Genomic DNA, 14,166 nt, shown 5'->3' with positions numbered 1-14,166 from the left:
TAGGAAAGATTTGAGCTGAGCCTTCCAATAACAGCCTCAGTTTCTCTCTTTTCTCTGCCTGTGTGCATCCAGTGTGAGCAGCTCACATCACTGCAAAGGAATCCGTGTGTGTACTGTCTCACTCACTCAACATTCATTTAGCAGATGCTTCATTAAGCATCTACACAGTTCCAGGTTCTGTGATAGAAGCTGGAGATTGAGGAAGGCCCAAGTCTCCCAAATGACAAACTCCAGAGGTAAGCAGAACAGGTGAGAATAAAAGAGGGTTCAGAGCAGACTGTTCTTGTTGGAAACTCACCCCATGACAGATGGCAGCGTGGATCTTCCCTGTCTGGCCAGACCTGAATACTAGCCAGTTTCCTTCTCATGTGTAGAGGCAGAAAATTATAGCAATCAAAACTATAGACTCTGTCCCCAGCAGCCTGGGTTTATACCTGGCTCTGAGGCTTACTAGCTGGACAGCCTTGAGCAAGTTATCTCATTTCTTCATGCCTCACTTACTTGATCTATAAATTGGGAATATAAACAGCACCAGCCTCATTGCGTTGTTGCAAGAATTAAATGAGAATTGGAAAGCTTAGAACACTGTCTGACATGTAAGAATTATTAGTCATACTAATCATAAACATTACTTTTGAAAAAGTTGCTTGAAAATAAACTTCATTTTAAAAACAGATTGCTTTTCACGTGTACTGGAGATCTTCCTTCTTCAATGATTACTGTAGGGGATCCATTTTATAAAAGGAATAACTTGAGTAACCATATGTTGAATTTGCTTAAAATGAAATAAACATGTCACCTGCTTCTGAGAGTGGCAGAAAGGGAGCTTTGCTAGGACGTGTGGCAGGATTATTATGAAACTCTCATCTCAGATGGATCCGAAAATCCCTTGAAGTCCCTGATTTTGCATCCATGGTGGTCTGCCTTCTCTCCTTCCTTTCCCCTGATAGTTCCTTCAATACTGGGAAATAAGAAGATGTTTTAACTGAGAGCTAGTAAGGGACAACACATCCTTCCTTCTTAATATGTCAGGATGGGAAATATTAAGAACTTCTATGAATCCACAAGCCACCCTTGCTTTGAAAATGGCTTCCCTATATATTTCTCTCCACTTCCTGTCTCACAGGAAGTGGCCACCTCCCATCTTTGTGGCATCATAGCCAAGGTGCTTTGCCTAAAATCACTCATCTCTTCAAAGTCCCTGGCATGGGCTACCCATCACTGTCTTACTGCCAGTGACCCAGGACCACTTATGAGCATCTGGGCCCAAGAGATGATCTCAGACTTTTCACAACTATTTCAGGTATCAAAAAGATGGAAATAAAGTCAAAAGCTGTGCTGAGATTCAACCATCAACATCCCAAAAGGAGGATTCTGTTTCCCAGCATTTTTTGCCAAGGATGATCTCAGATTCGTCTGTTTCCATTCAGAGTGAGCAAAGGCCTCAATTTTAATAAGGGTGTGGTTCTGTCTCTCCCTCTCCTGTTCCTGAAATTGGGCTGGGTGGGGACACTGATGATCAGAACAGGGGAGAATCCAGAGAAAAGTATCTTTACCTTGGCAGCCCATGATGTCTGCTACCTACGAGGGTTTAAGCATCTCTCCTTGAGGCTCTGCTGCCACACAATTCCCTCTCCTGTGAACCTCTGTCTGCCCCATCTCCATAGGATTCGTTTTTTTAATGTTGAACATTTATTTTGAGAATAGAGAGTTGGATAAGATATGGCTTTGTCTTATGGAGCTCACAGCTGGAACACAGGATGGGGGCAAGCAGACAAATGCACAGACAGTTAAACACAGTTGCAAGAAGCATGGCATTTGGGGAAAGCAGTGCTTAAAATCATGGGGAAGAGGCAGGAAGGTTCTGTGAGCAAAATACAGAGTGAGAGAGGGTTGTGTAGCAGCCCTGTTGGAAACTTACCTGCATCCTTCAGCCTTATTAATTCAGTGTGCTCAGCTATAGGTGTCTTTGAGTCTTAGGGATTGTTCTAGAGATCCACAGGGTAGGCTGGAAGTGTCAAGGAATTCTCCTGCCCCAACCCAAAGCAGCTCTCAGCTAGTGACTCTCGGGAGATGATGTATCAATACCCCAGCTCCCTCACTCCTCAGGTGGGATGACTTCTGAAGCTTGGATTTTAGAATTTGTCTGCTGGAGTAAGCTCCAGTCACCCACACTGATAACTGGCTTTATGACATACCCTTTATTGACTGGATTATTTCTCCCACTCCCATCTTGGGGCTTCTTGGAATCCCCTCCCCAAAAATATTTCTTGCCCCTAGTTTCTTATCTCAAAGTCTGCTTCTGGGGAAATTTAAACTAAGATAGTTTATGAGGAGGAGAGCGATGTGGTCCGGTTTGGGTTTCTGAAGAAGGGCCACTCTTTTTGTCCCTGTGGTTGGAAAGAGTCTCTGAGTTGGACAATTATTAATTACATTTTCATGTCCTAGAGTGGACAGGAGAGAGAGAAGACAGCCATTTATGATATTCCCAGATGGCTAGGACACAGACCATTCTTCCAGACCTGGAAATGCTAACAATGTTTCATTACCACATCCCTGACCAGCTTAAAGCAACCTTCATCATACCCAAATCAAATACCTGTGTGGAGAGACTAAATCTGGCTAACAGCAACACAGCCCACCCTGACTCATGTGCTCACACATGCACTCAATAGGAAAACAAGGCTGGGTGTGGTGGCTCATGCCTGTAATCCCAACATTTTGGGAGGCCTAGGTGGGCATATCACCTGAGGTCAGGAGTTTGAGACCAGCCTGGCTAACATGGTGAAACCCCATCTCTACTGAAAATACAAAAAAAAAAAAAATTAGCTGAGTGAGGGGTGGGCACCCATAATCCCAGCTACTCGGGAGGCTGAGGCAGGAGGATCACTTGAACCTGGGAGGCAGAGGCTGCAGTGAGCCAAGATTGTACTACTGCACTCCAGCCTGGGCGACAGAGTGAGACTCTGGCTCAAAAAAAAAAAAAAAAAAAAAAGTAGGAAAACAGAAGAAGGGCACTGCAAACTGGAAGTTGTCCTAAGATAGGATGGCACAGAGGGGATCTCCTAAATGAGCATGATCTTTCTTCCCGACCCTTCCTTTCAGGCTGTAATCATGAAACATTGTTAGCATTTCTCCTAATGCATCCTACAGAGCTCAAATATTTTCAGAGTCCCTACTTTGTGTAACCACAATTGCACCTCTGCCTATTTTTTAAAGTCCAAGAATAGCCTAGACCAGCCAGATGCTTATAGATCCTGCCAATAACCAGGCCCAGCTTTGCAAGAGCTTTGCAAGAGGTCAAGCTTTGCTTTGCAAAGGCCCAGCTTTGCACAAGGTCAAGATGCTCCTGGCCCTGCTGGCTCCCAAAGGACATTCCTCTCCTCTCCTAAGCCTCACAACTCCCAGGAGCAGATTCTGCAGATGGAAGCCCTGAGGTCCAGGGAGGTTACAGGATTCACCCAGGGTTGCTCTGCTTAGTAGGTGCCGGATTCAGGGCCAGGGGGACCCAGATCCAAGGCACCTGGTCTGGCATATTTTCAAGCCCAGAGATGGGGAGTAATCTGTCCAAGGGGACTACTGACACAGGACCAATGAGACAGAGTATTCATTGAATACCTATTGCATGCCATGGGGTGACGGTGGGCAGGGCCACATGGTCCCCAGCTGCTGTGCTCTCCAGAGGGATGATCAGATTCGTCTAGTCTCAAGTGTCCTTTATATGGCCAGCTGCCATGTGTGTCTCATGATTCAAAAGGAGAAATTAACATTTAATAGAAAAGAAAAAAGAAAGAGATGGAGGAAGAAGGGAGGAGGGGAAGGAAGGAAGGAAAGGGAAGGGAAGGAAGGGAAGGGAGGGAAGGAAGGGGGAGGGAGGGAAGGAAGGAAGGATGGAGGGAGGGAGGGAGGATGGGAGACAAACCTCAGAAGGGCTGTCCCTCAGGGACATCGAGTGGAATATGAATACTAATTTCTAACCCCACTTCCAACTCCTGAGTGTTTTATGCCGGGCTACAAGGTTCTCAGTGTCTCAGTATCTCAGTGTTCTGATTTATCTGATGGAAGCCTGCTTCGTCTATTCATATATTGCATTCTTAAACACAGAGTAACAACAACAGCAATGACAACAATACTAATAGCACTCCAATAGAGCTTGCTTTGTGCCCATCCCTGTTCAAAGTGCTCCCCAACTTTGGCTCCTTGGATGCTCAGAACATCCCTCTGAGCAGGCACTGATGCTGTCCCCATCACGTGCACAGAAACCGAGACGTGAGTGTGGTCAAGTCATTCATGCAGGGCCACCAGGCTGGGGATGGGCAGAGCTGGAGTGTGTGGGCACAGGATCAGGGTTTGTCACCACTGTGCTGCACTGCCTGTGCACTCCAATCAGGCCTCACGCTGATGGGGACATCGCAGTGCATGGGAGAACATTCATGGCGTGGCGCCAAGGACGCAGCAGGTGCTAGGTACCACCTGTTCCTTGCGTGGCCCGCTCACTTTCAGTCCCAAAATAATCTGCCTCCTGAATCTGCAACCTTCCCCCCACCTGCTGGGCATTCTCTTAATTCAACCAAAGCCTCGTCCTGTCCCCATTAGGATGGCCACTCCCAACAGGAGTTCCCGGCCTATGAAGGCCAACCCGTAGGGGCTCGGCACCCCATTATCATTCTGCCACTTTCCAAAGGAAATTATAAGCACTTTGTGTCAACCCTCATCTGTCCCGGCAGCCGCACCGCAGGAAAGCGATTGAGGTCAGAGAAGGCAGACAGCCTACCCATCAAACCCGCCGCGGCCATTCCTCATGTAGTGACATGCAATCTCCCGCCAAGGGTCACCTCTGGGGAAGCGATTCCTTCAAGCCCAGAGCAAGTGCCAAATTGCAGCTTTACTGAATGATCATGTGGAACACATTGAAAATAGCCGCCTCGGTACTAAATGCTTAACCAAAGCAGCCCCTTCCTCTGGCATAACCAGGAGCCTATTTACTGTAAATATATTAACCGAGTCATGCTGCAGCACATGGCCCAGGAGTCCGCTTCCCAGGCAGCAAAGAGCAAGCCTCCGCCGGGCTGGGAAGGAGCAAGCAGCGAAGCAGAGGATTGTGTCCGCCAGGAGAAAGAAGAGGCAGGAGAAGGCACCCAGGACAGAGGAGCCTCCTGCAGGCCCCACAGCCCCACCCGACAGAGGAGTGGCGAGAAGGGGATCTGGCGTTCTGCATCTTGCCGACACCTCTGTGCCCCACGGAATCTGAGAGTTAAGACTGGCTCCAAGAGAAGTGGGGTTTGTGTTTCTCCTTCATTTCCTGCTCACATGGTGAAGTCCGTAGTGTGACAGCTCTGAACTCCACAGGATGAATCAGGGTCAGGGGAGAGGAGAGGAGGAAAGAAGGAGCAAGAGAAAGGGGAGAGAGACAGATGAGACGGGAGAGTGATGGCGAGAGACAGAAATATGGATGAGAAACGGGGAAAAAACCGAGAAGATGATTAGAAGCCTGAAAGACAGAGAAAGCAATCTAAGATGAGAAAAAGAGCACTGGAGAAAGAAAGCATTCTGGAGGAGAGAGAAGGAGGGGCAGAGAGAGGGGAACAAGGAGGAGGTGGAGAGAGGGAGATTGGGAGGGCATGAGTCGCCTCTGGAAGGCTGGGTTTTGTTTCCACTGGGAAGAAAAAATGTTCTTTGTTATCAAAAGCCTTGAGTGACACCAGCAGCTCCTCCCCACCGCTCTCTAACACACTAGCACCCAAGCGGGTGTGCACATACATGTGTATACTCAAATGTGCACACACACACACAAACATGCACATATTTGTACATACAAAAACATATGCATGCACACACATATGCACATTCACGTGCACACATGCATACTCGTGCACATACACACTAACATGCACACATACTCAAGGTACACATATATTCACATGCACCACACATGCACACATGCATGTGCACACATATGCACACACCTACTCAAGGCACACATATGCATATGCACATACCTACTCAAGGCACACACATACCTGCACATATTCACACATTCATACATGCACACTAATGTGTACACACACATATGTGTAGGCACTCACACATGCATACATTCATGCACACATATGTGCACACACATACTCACATGCACACATTCATATCCACACACTTGTGCACATACACTCACATGCCCTCATACATGCACATATATGCACATGTGAATGCACACATGCATCACATACAGGCACACAGCCATCTACATGCACACATACACTCTTACAGCACACAATCAATTCCCTCCCCGCACCTAATTCAGTCCCAGAACAGAGAGAGCAATATGTGGTCTGAGCCAAAGGAAACAGACCAAAGCGAGACTGGGTCTGGGTTTGGGGGAGGAGGAGGAAGGAGGTCAGGAGGAGGCAGCCCAGGTCAGGGGCCCCGAGAGGACCAGCAATGCAATTGGAATGGGAAAGGACTGTACAGCCCCCTGAGAAGCTGTAGCCCCCGAGGCCTGGGCCTCCCTTCATCCCAGTATCGGGCTGCATTCTTAATTGGGCCATGGCCCCGGCTACCTAAAGAGACAGTCAGACACTGGCTTCAAGACCAGAGAAACCCCAGCAAAGGGCAGCCAACTTCTGGGCGAAGAGTGAAGCCACTGGCTCCCTCTGGCTTGCAGCTTCTCCTTTCTGAAGTGGGTGGGCAGTTTCTGGCCAACCTTTTGCCTCGTTCTCTCCAGCCGCCCCTGCTAACTCCCAGTAATTTGCCAAAATTAACAGATTTATGGCAGCACGTTGGTTTGGATCAACTTTTCATATGTACTTTGCAAGAGAAAAACATTTTCTTCTCCCCCGACTTACTGTTTGCCCATTAATACGCTCCACATTCACTGGTGCTTAATGACTGTTCAAATTTTCTCTGTTCATAGAGAATGTTGTTGTTTTGATTGAGGGTGCCAGGGTGCTTGCAAGTACAAACACACCAAAGCCATAAAAAGGGCAATTAATTCTTAAAAAAAAATGCAGAGAGTGGGAGAGATTGGATGCTCTGTTTACAGAAGAGCAAGAAAGAAAACAGATATTTCTAAGAAGTGTCCTTCCAGGACAGCAATGACTCCTGTAAAAATGTTTCCTGGAAAAAATGTTGAATCACAAGTGTTCATGGAAAATGCCGTCCAGCAGACACTTGGTTATTCAACCACCATGTGCCAACTACTCATTCATTAAGGGCTTGGTTCTGGGGTAGTTCAAAAAGGAAGCCACAGGGTGTGGGTGAAGTGGACATCCAGGCCAGGACGGAAATCCCAGCTCTAGATAAGTTATCCCTTACCTCTGAGCCTCAGTTTACCCATCTGAAAAATAGGAGGTGGAAATCCCAAGGGTGGCTATCAAAATTCAAGAGGGACATGTCTATCAAGAGCTTAGCTTGCTGCCGGCACATAGTGGGTATACAAGAACTGCCTGGTTCATTATTCGGTCACTCTCCTGAACAAATCAGTAGCCATTTTAATGGCTTTGGTGTGTTTGTACTTCCTAGCACCCTGACAACCTTAATCACAGCAACCGCAGTCTCTAGCACCAGAGTATATTCTCTGGGACATGCCATGGGGCAGGGTTTTGAAGTTACAACTTCGAGAAAGACACGTTTCCGCCCATGTACAGCTGATGATCCAATGGTGAGAGACAGAAACTACTAAACACTTGCAATGCCAACGTGTCCAATAGTGATAAATGCTTGAAGGGAAATAAAACAAACTAAGATACTAGATAAGGCCCTGCTGGGCTGTGTTGGATGATGTCATCAGGGGCCTGAGGAGGCCAGCAAGGTGACTTGTGCAGACACCCGAGTCGGGTGTTGATATCTTCCTCCATTCCTTTCATCTTTCCTGAAAATATGGTTGGGAAGCCCCGGTCCATCGGCAAAGGGCAGGGGCAAGTTGGCCTATGCGTTAGCAATTGCTACATATTGTGAGAGCTCTTAAAACAAAGGTCAGGGCACACCCAATGAATGCTTCCCTTCCAGGTAAGAAAAATATTCTGGGTACCTGCTATACGCCAAGTGTTGTGCTATGCAGCGGGGGTGCAACTGCAGGGAAACCAGACATGGTCCCTCCCTGCCTCCTGGCATTTAGAGCCAAGACAGAGGGTCAGATTATAAATGAACACAGGCACCATGATTATTTCATCCCAAGCTCTGGTTGGTGCTATGGGGAAGGAGCAGCGATCTTTGAGACCTGGGAGGGGGTCCTGATGGAGCAGATACCAGTAGAAGGATCTTCCCAGGAAGTGACGATGAAGCTAAGTCTGAAAAGGTAAGTAGGAGGTAGGGAGGAAATAGAGGGTAAAAGAGGGAACAATGTTTCTGACAGAGGGAACAACATGTGTGAGGGCCAGGTCAGTGGGAGAACGCATGGGCTTTGAAGTCAGAACCCAGGTTCAAATCCCAGCCCCACCGCCTTCCAACTTTGTAACTTTGGCCAGGTAAGAGGGTCTCATTCATAAAGTGAACTCGAGAAGACTTCACTGGCTTGTCCTGAGGGCCTGCGTGAGAAGAGTGTTGGTAGAGTGAAGTCCTAAAGGAAGATTGGTTTCTTGTAGAATCGTCAGATCAGGGGATGGGATGGCCTTGGGACAATGGTCAAGATATCTAGCTTCTAGTCCCTGTTCTGTCAGTTTGACTCATCTGACCACCCTCCATTTCCCCCATTATAAAATAAAGAGGTTCTATTCTCTGTTGTAGGAAAGTAACATTGAATCCACAGAATAAATATGTATCGGGGCAGGTGTAAATCCAATAACACCCCTGTGGCCAGTTGCATTGCAGATTCCCTCATGACCAAGACTCATCCTGTCTTATTGGACTTCTCAGAATCAAGTCACTTCTGCCTTCTGCAAAGGAGTCCTTGCCTCCTTCGCAGGCACCTCCCATCCTGCTGTGTTCCCATCACCTGCTGTGCCTTTGGTCAGCTCTGTGGGGCTCTCTCCTCCTGACAACAGGACATGCCTGGAGCCACTCTTCTCCCCTGCATGCTCTCCCTAGGACACCTCATTCAGCTCACAGTTTCAATGCCATGTGGGTGCTGTCTGCTCCAATGTCTATGACCAGCCTCCCATGCCCACCTGCCTCCTCTTCATCTCCCCTTTGACATCTAAACGGCATCCAGACCTAACATCTTCAAAACCCCAACCATGATCCCCACCTGACACCCCCACAACTTTCTCCACCTGCACAGGTGTCCTCGTTTCAGCCTAGGATGGTGCCACCCTCCCACTTGCTCAGAAAAAGAACCTGGCAGTCATCCTGGACTCCTCTCTCCTGCTCACATTCCAGTCCACATACAGCCAGCACTGTTGCTTCCAACTTCATCATTTTTACAGAGTCCAATCAATTCTCACCACCTCCACAGCCACCACCCAAGTCCAGGCCACCTGTACCTCTCGCCTGTTTATGGCAGCAGCCTCCAAGTGTCCCCAGGTTTTTTGCGCCACTCTTCATTGTTGATTCTGCAAGTTAAAATGTATGTCAAGTCACGTCCCTCCTCTGCTGGAGACACCCCACCTGGGTCCCAGCTTCCTCAGAGGAAAACCCCAAGTTCCTACAGCTCACCCCCCTGTAGCCTGCCCCACATGGTGGCTTCAGGGCCTTTGCACTTGCTTGTCCCTTGGCCTGGGACACTCTTTCCCCATATGCCACTTCCTTCCCTCTTCCAGTCCCAACTGTCACCTTAGGGAGAGCTTGCTGCCAGCCCACGTAGGAGTGACAACGCTACCTAGCCTCCTTTCTGCTTCATGTTTCTTCATGGCATGTGTTCCCTTCCCTGACGTTCTCTATTTTTAACCTATTTAGGTACTCATTCTCTCTCTCTTTCTCTCTCTCTCTCCCTCCCTCTCTCTCTCTGTTTCAGAAGGCTGCCTCTTTGAGGCAGTGATCTTTGTCTGGTTTGTTTAGGCTTGATGGGGACACCCAGTAAGTATTTGTTGAACGAATGACTTCTGTGACTCAAGCAATTATTCATTCACTGGCTGTTTGACGTCAGAAAGAAGCCAATGGACATCTTCTGGTGAGACCCAGAGCACCCCACCTGCAAGGGGCCTGATCTCCCTTGAACCAGGAGCCCTGCCACTCACCCCAGCTGCCTAATGGCTGACAGTAGAAGAGGGAGTCAGAATGGCGCTCCAAACAGAGCTCACTGGAATCTCGGCTCAGCCACTTACTCGCTCTGTCAACCTGGTCTCTCACTGCAGGTACCTGAGACTGTTTTCTCACCCATAAAATTGGAAGGTGCTATGGGTTGAATTGCTTCCCCAAAAAATATGTGGGAGACTTAACCCCTGGAAATGTGACCTGAGTTGGAAGTGGGGTCTTTGCAGATGTCATTAGTGAAGATGAAGCCACACTGGAGTAGGCTGGGCCCTAAATCAAATGACTGTTAGTTTTATAAGAAGAGGGAAATTTGGACACAGACACACACCGAGAGGAACAACCAGCATGTGAACATAGAGACAGAGATTGGAATGAGGCAGCCACAAGCTGAGGAACCCCTGGAGCTCCTGGAGGCCAGAAGAGTCAAGGGAGGATCCTCCCCGAGACGCTGCAGAGGGAGCACAGCCCTGCCAGCACCTTGATTCGAGACTTTCCCTCCAGAACTGGGAAAGAATGTCTGCTGTTTCAAGCCCCCTCGTTTGTGGTGCTTTGTCACAGCAGCCCCAGGACTAGCATAGAATTATAACCCCTACCTTCCCTGAGGACTGCTTGTACAGAGGGCTCCCCAGGGTCCAGGTCTTAACAGACTGTCCCTGAATGTCCTGCAGCCACCACTGATGTGAGGGAAGTCACTTCCCCTGGCTTTGATGAAGGGAAGGAAGCAGATGAGAAAGAGGATATATATGAGTGATTCATTGAACCTATTGTCTATCCACAGAGGGAGTGCCTTGTCCCCAAGATCTGGGCCCACAGTGGCCCCTTAAGGTCAGGCCCTCTCACCTGGGCAGGGACCAGAAGCCTACAGGAACAGCCACCACTGAAAGCCCTCAGTACTCCACTTAAGCCTCCACTCCAGACCCTCAGAGCTGCCAGCTTCTTCTCCCTGATACCCCAGCAGAAACTCAGCCACCTTCTATTTAGAAGGATCAGCCATCCATCCTTCTAAATAAATCCAATCCCTCCACTCTCCTGCTTTCCACCTGCAACTGTCTCTGTCCACTGGCACTTGGACCCAAGAGCTAATTGCAGGAGCTTCATCTTAAAGGAAACCACAAACACGCTCTCACCCACGTTTTACGACTTTATAACTCACCAAATAAACCTGATTCCTATAACCATAAAACAAAGCCGAAATGAGTTGGACATGTACCAGTGAGGAGAAGCAGGAGGGGGGTGGAGATTGCCAGAGGGGGCTCTCAGCTGCAGAGTCGCTGCTCTCTGTGTGGATTTCGGCATCGCAGTCTTGCAGAAACTTAATATTCCAATCAGCACCCAAGCAAGGCATTAGAAGCCAAGGAGTGCATGAGTGCCCCCATAGCTGGGGGAATATTACTCACCAGGTCATGGTCGGCTGCGTAAAATACAACCCTCATATATCATTATAACTGCCAGCCAACGACAGTTATAATTGAGACGGCAATAACTAGGAGAGAGTTCTTTAATTTAACATCCAATTATTACAAGTTATCACTTCTTAATAAATGTAATATAACAGACAATCAATGTTGCATGCGACGGCCCAGATTGCAATGGGATGGGAAATTTATATCCTGGGGAAAAAAATATACTCTGTGTAGTGTGTGTGCGTTTGCGCGCATGTGTGTGCACGCATGTGTGTGTGTGTGTGCGTGTGTGTGTGTGTGGTGTATGCCTCAGCCTTTCTAAAGTCTGCAGAGGCTGTGATAAGTGTTGCAAGACTCCGGCTATAAATAGCTGAGCTTGTCTCAATAGCTGACATTGCTGCATTTGCATATGTACAATAGCTCCAGGCCAAGGGAGAGGAAAGAGTAAGAAGGGAAAAAAAGATTTCTTCTCCCTGGTGCAGGCTTTGAGAAACAGCAAGAGGAAGGAAGTAAAGCCCCCTGGCCCAGCTGGCACCAAGGCTCAGAAATGCAGCTGGGAATATCACCCCAAACCTAACTTGGCAGGGTAATTTCTTTTTAAATAAATTTTTTTTTAATGTAGGACATATATATATATATATACAAAAAAGCGAACACATCACGAGTATGCAACTTGATGACTTTCTACTAGGTGTACACACCCAAGGATTCAGCACCCAGATTGTTAAATAGAAATTACCAGCACCCCAAAAACAGCTCTCAAGCCCCAGCACCACCTGTTCTTAAACCACCAAGATAACTACTCTTTCCTGATTTCCACCTCCATAGATTGCTTTCGCTTGCTTTGAACTTTATGTAAATAGACTCACACAGTATGTTTTCCTTGATGTGCAGCTTCTTTGGCTCAATATTATTTTGTGAAGTTCATCCATGTTGTTGCATGTCGTGTGTTGCAGCAGTTTGTTCATTTTTAGTTCTAGATAATATTCCACTGTGGGATAGAATTTACACATCCATTCTATCACTGGTGGACATTTGGGTAATTTTCAGTTTGGGGACTCTTACACATAGTGCTGTGATGAATATACTTGTGTGTGACTTTGGTGAACATATGTAGATGTTTCTGTTGGGTGTGTACCTAGAAGTGGAATCCTTAGGCTATAGGGTAGGCATATGTTCAGCTTTAGTAGATGCTGAAAAATAGATCTCCAAAGTGGATGTGCTATTTCACATTCTACCAACTATGAGAGTTCCAGTTGCTCCTTACCTTCATCGATGCTTGATATTATGTTGTATTGTGTTAGCCTCCCTGGTGGGTTCATAGTGGGATCTCAGTGTGTTTTAATTTGCATTTTTCTGGTGACTAATGAATGAGGTTACACACCTTTTCGTGTGTTTGTCCTCTTTTGTAAAGTTCCTGATCCAGTGTTTTTGCCTGTTTTTCTCTTGGGTTTTTTGTCTTTTTTTTAAACTCTCAGTACAAATCTTTGCCACTTGCATGTATTGCAAATAGTTTTCTCCCACTCTGTGGCTTGCCTTTTTACTCTGTTTCTGTTAATAAAGAGACATTTTAAATTTTTAATATTAATACAATTTTCAAATCTTTAACAGTTCTTTTTCTGTGCAATACAAAATTTTGATCTCTTTTTTGAGGGAATCACTTCAAAATGAGTTTTAGCTAGACTTCCAGAAGAAGAAATTGATTGGGTAGCTTTGTTTTTGTTTTTATTTTTGTTTTTGATCCACCTACTTACCCCTCAACTCCACGCACATGGATTCAGTGGGTGGAGAGTGGGATATTATTCACTCACTGCTCACCCATCATGCATTTATTCATTTATTGAGACTTACGTACTAGACACTATGCTAAGTACTAGAGTCACAGAGATGAATGTGACAGACGCTGTTCATGGCCTCAAGAAATATAAAACTCCTATGAGAAAACAAGAGAAAATTCTTCGTGACCTTGAGTTTGGGAAAGATTTCTTAAATAAGACACAAAAAGAACAAAAATGCATGAGTTATACAATTTTAAAAATCAATATATTGAACTTGATCAAAATCAAATAATTTTGCTTTATGAAAGACACTGTTAAGAAGGGCTGATTTTAAAAAAATAAAACATTGCAATAATAAAGTATAATGATGTCCCTGGAAGTTTAGAGAATGATACCACGATTCCAGCCACTTTTATAGTTATTCCTCCATTTATTGATCTGTTCAATAAGTAGGTTATTGTTCCATTTATTCACCTACTCCGTAAGTATTTATTGAGCACATACTATATGGCAGGGATTGTGCTAGGCCCTGGAAAATCGCTGTGTCTTCAAGGAGCTCACACTTGGAGAAGAATGGGCAAGCAGACATGTTACAGGACATCATGTGACAAGGGCTGCTGTGGGAATAGATGCAGATGTTGTAGGAACAATCAGGAGGACACCAGGAGGCCTTCCTTGAGGAGGTGATGTTTGAACTTGGCCTTGAAAGATGAGTAGCAGAGAGTATAGCCAAAGGCGTGCAGACAGGAAACAGGTAGCCTGACTGTCATTTTAAGATCCAGTAGGGCATCAAATGAAAGGGCAAGATGTGAGTCTGGAGAATCAGTGGCTGCATCCATGTCTGGTGGCATCTGAGTGCC

The 14,166-nt window shown here is 46.7% G+C and overlaps 1 long non-coding RNA gene across 1 annotated transcript; it reads left to right on the top strand.

Annotated features, from left to right (window-relative positions):
- Nucleotides 1-3,912: 3,912 nt before the first annotated feature.
- LOC105506626 lies at nt 3,913-10,656 on the top strand. The gene is made up of 2 exons (XR_001000957.1): nt 3,913-8,293; nt 10,019-10,656. It is a non-coding gene; the product is annotated as an uncharacterized LOC105506626 (long non-coding RNA).
- Nucleotides 10,657-14,166: the final 3,510 nt, after the last annotated feature.

This window comes from Colobus angolensis, unplaced genomic scaffold (assembly GCF_000951035.1).
Source record: "Colobus angolensis palliatus isolate OR3802 unplaced genomic scaffold, Cang.pa_1.0 Scaffold139, whole genome shotgun sequence".
NCBI lineage: Eukaryota > Metazoa > Chordata > Mammalia > Primates > Cercopithecidae > Colobus > Colobus angolensis.
Note: the sequence above shows the minus strand (reverse complement) of the source record. Positions and strands in the feature narration are given on the sequence as shown.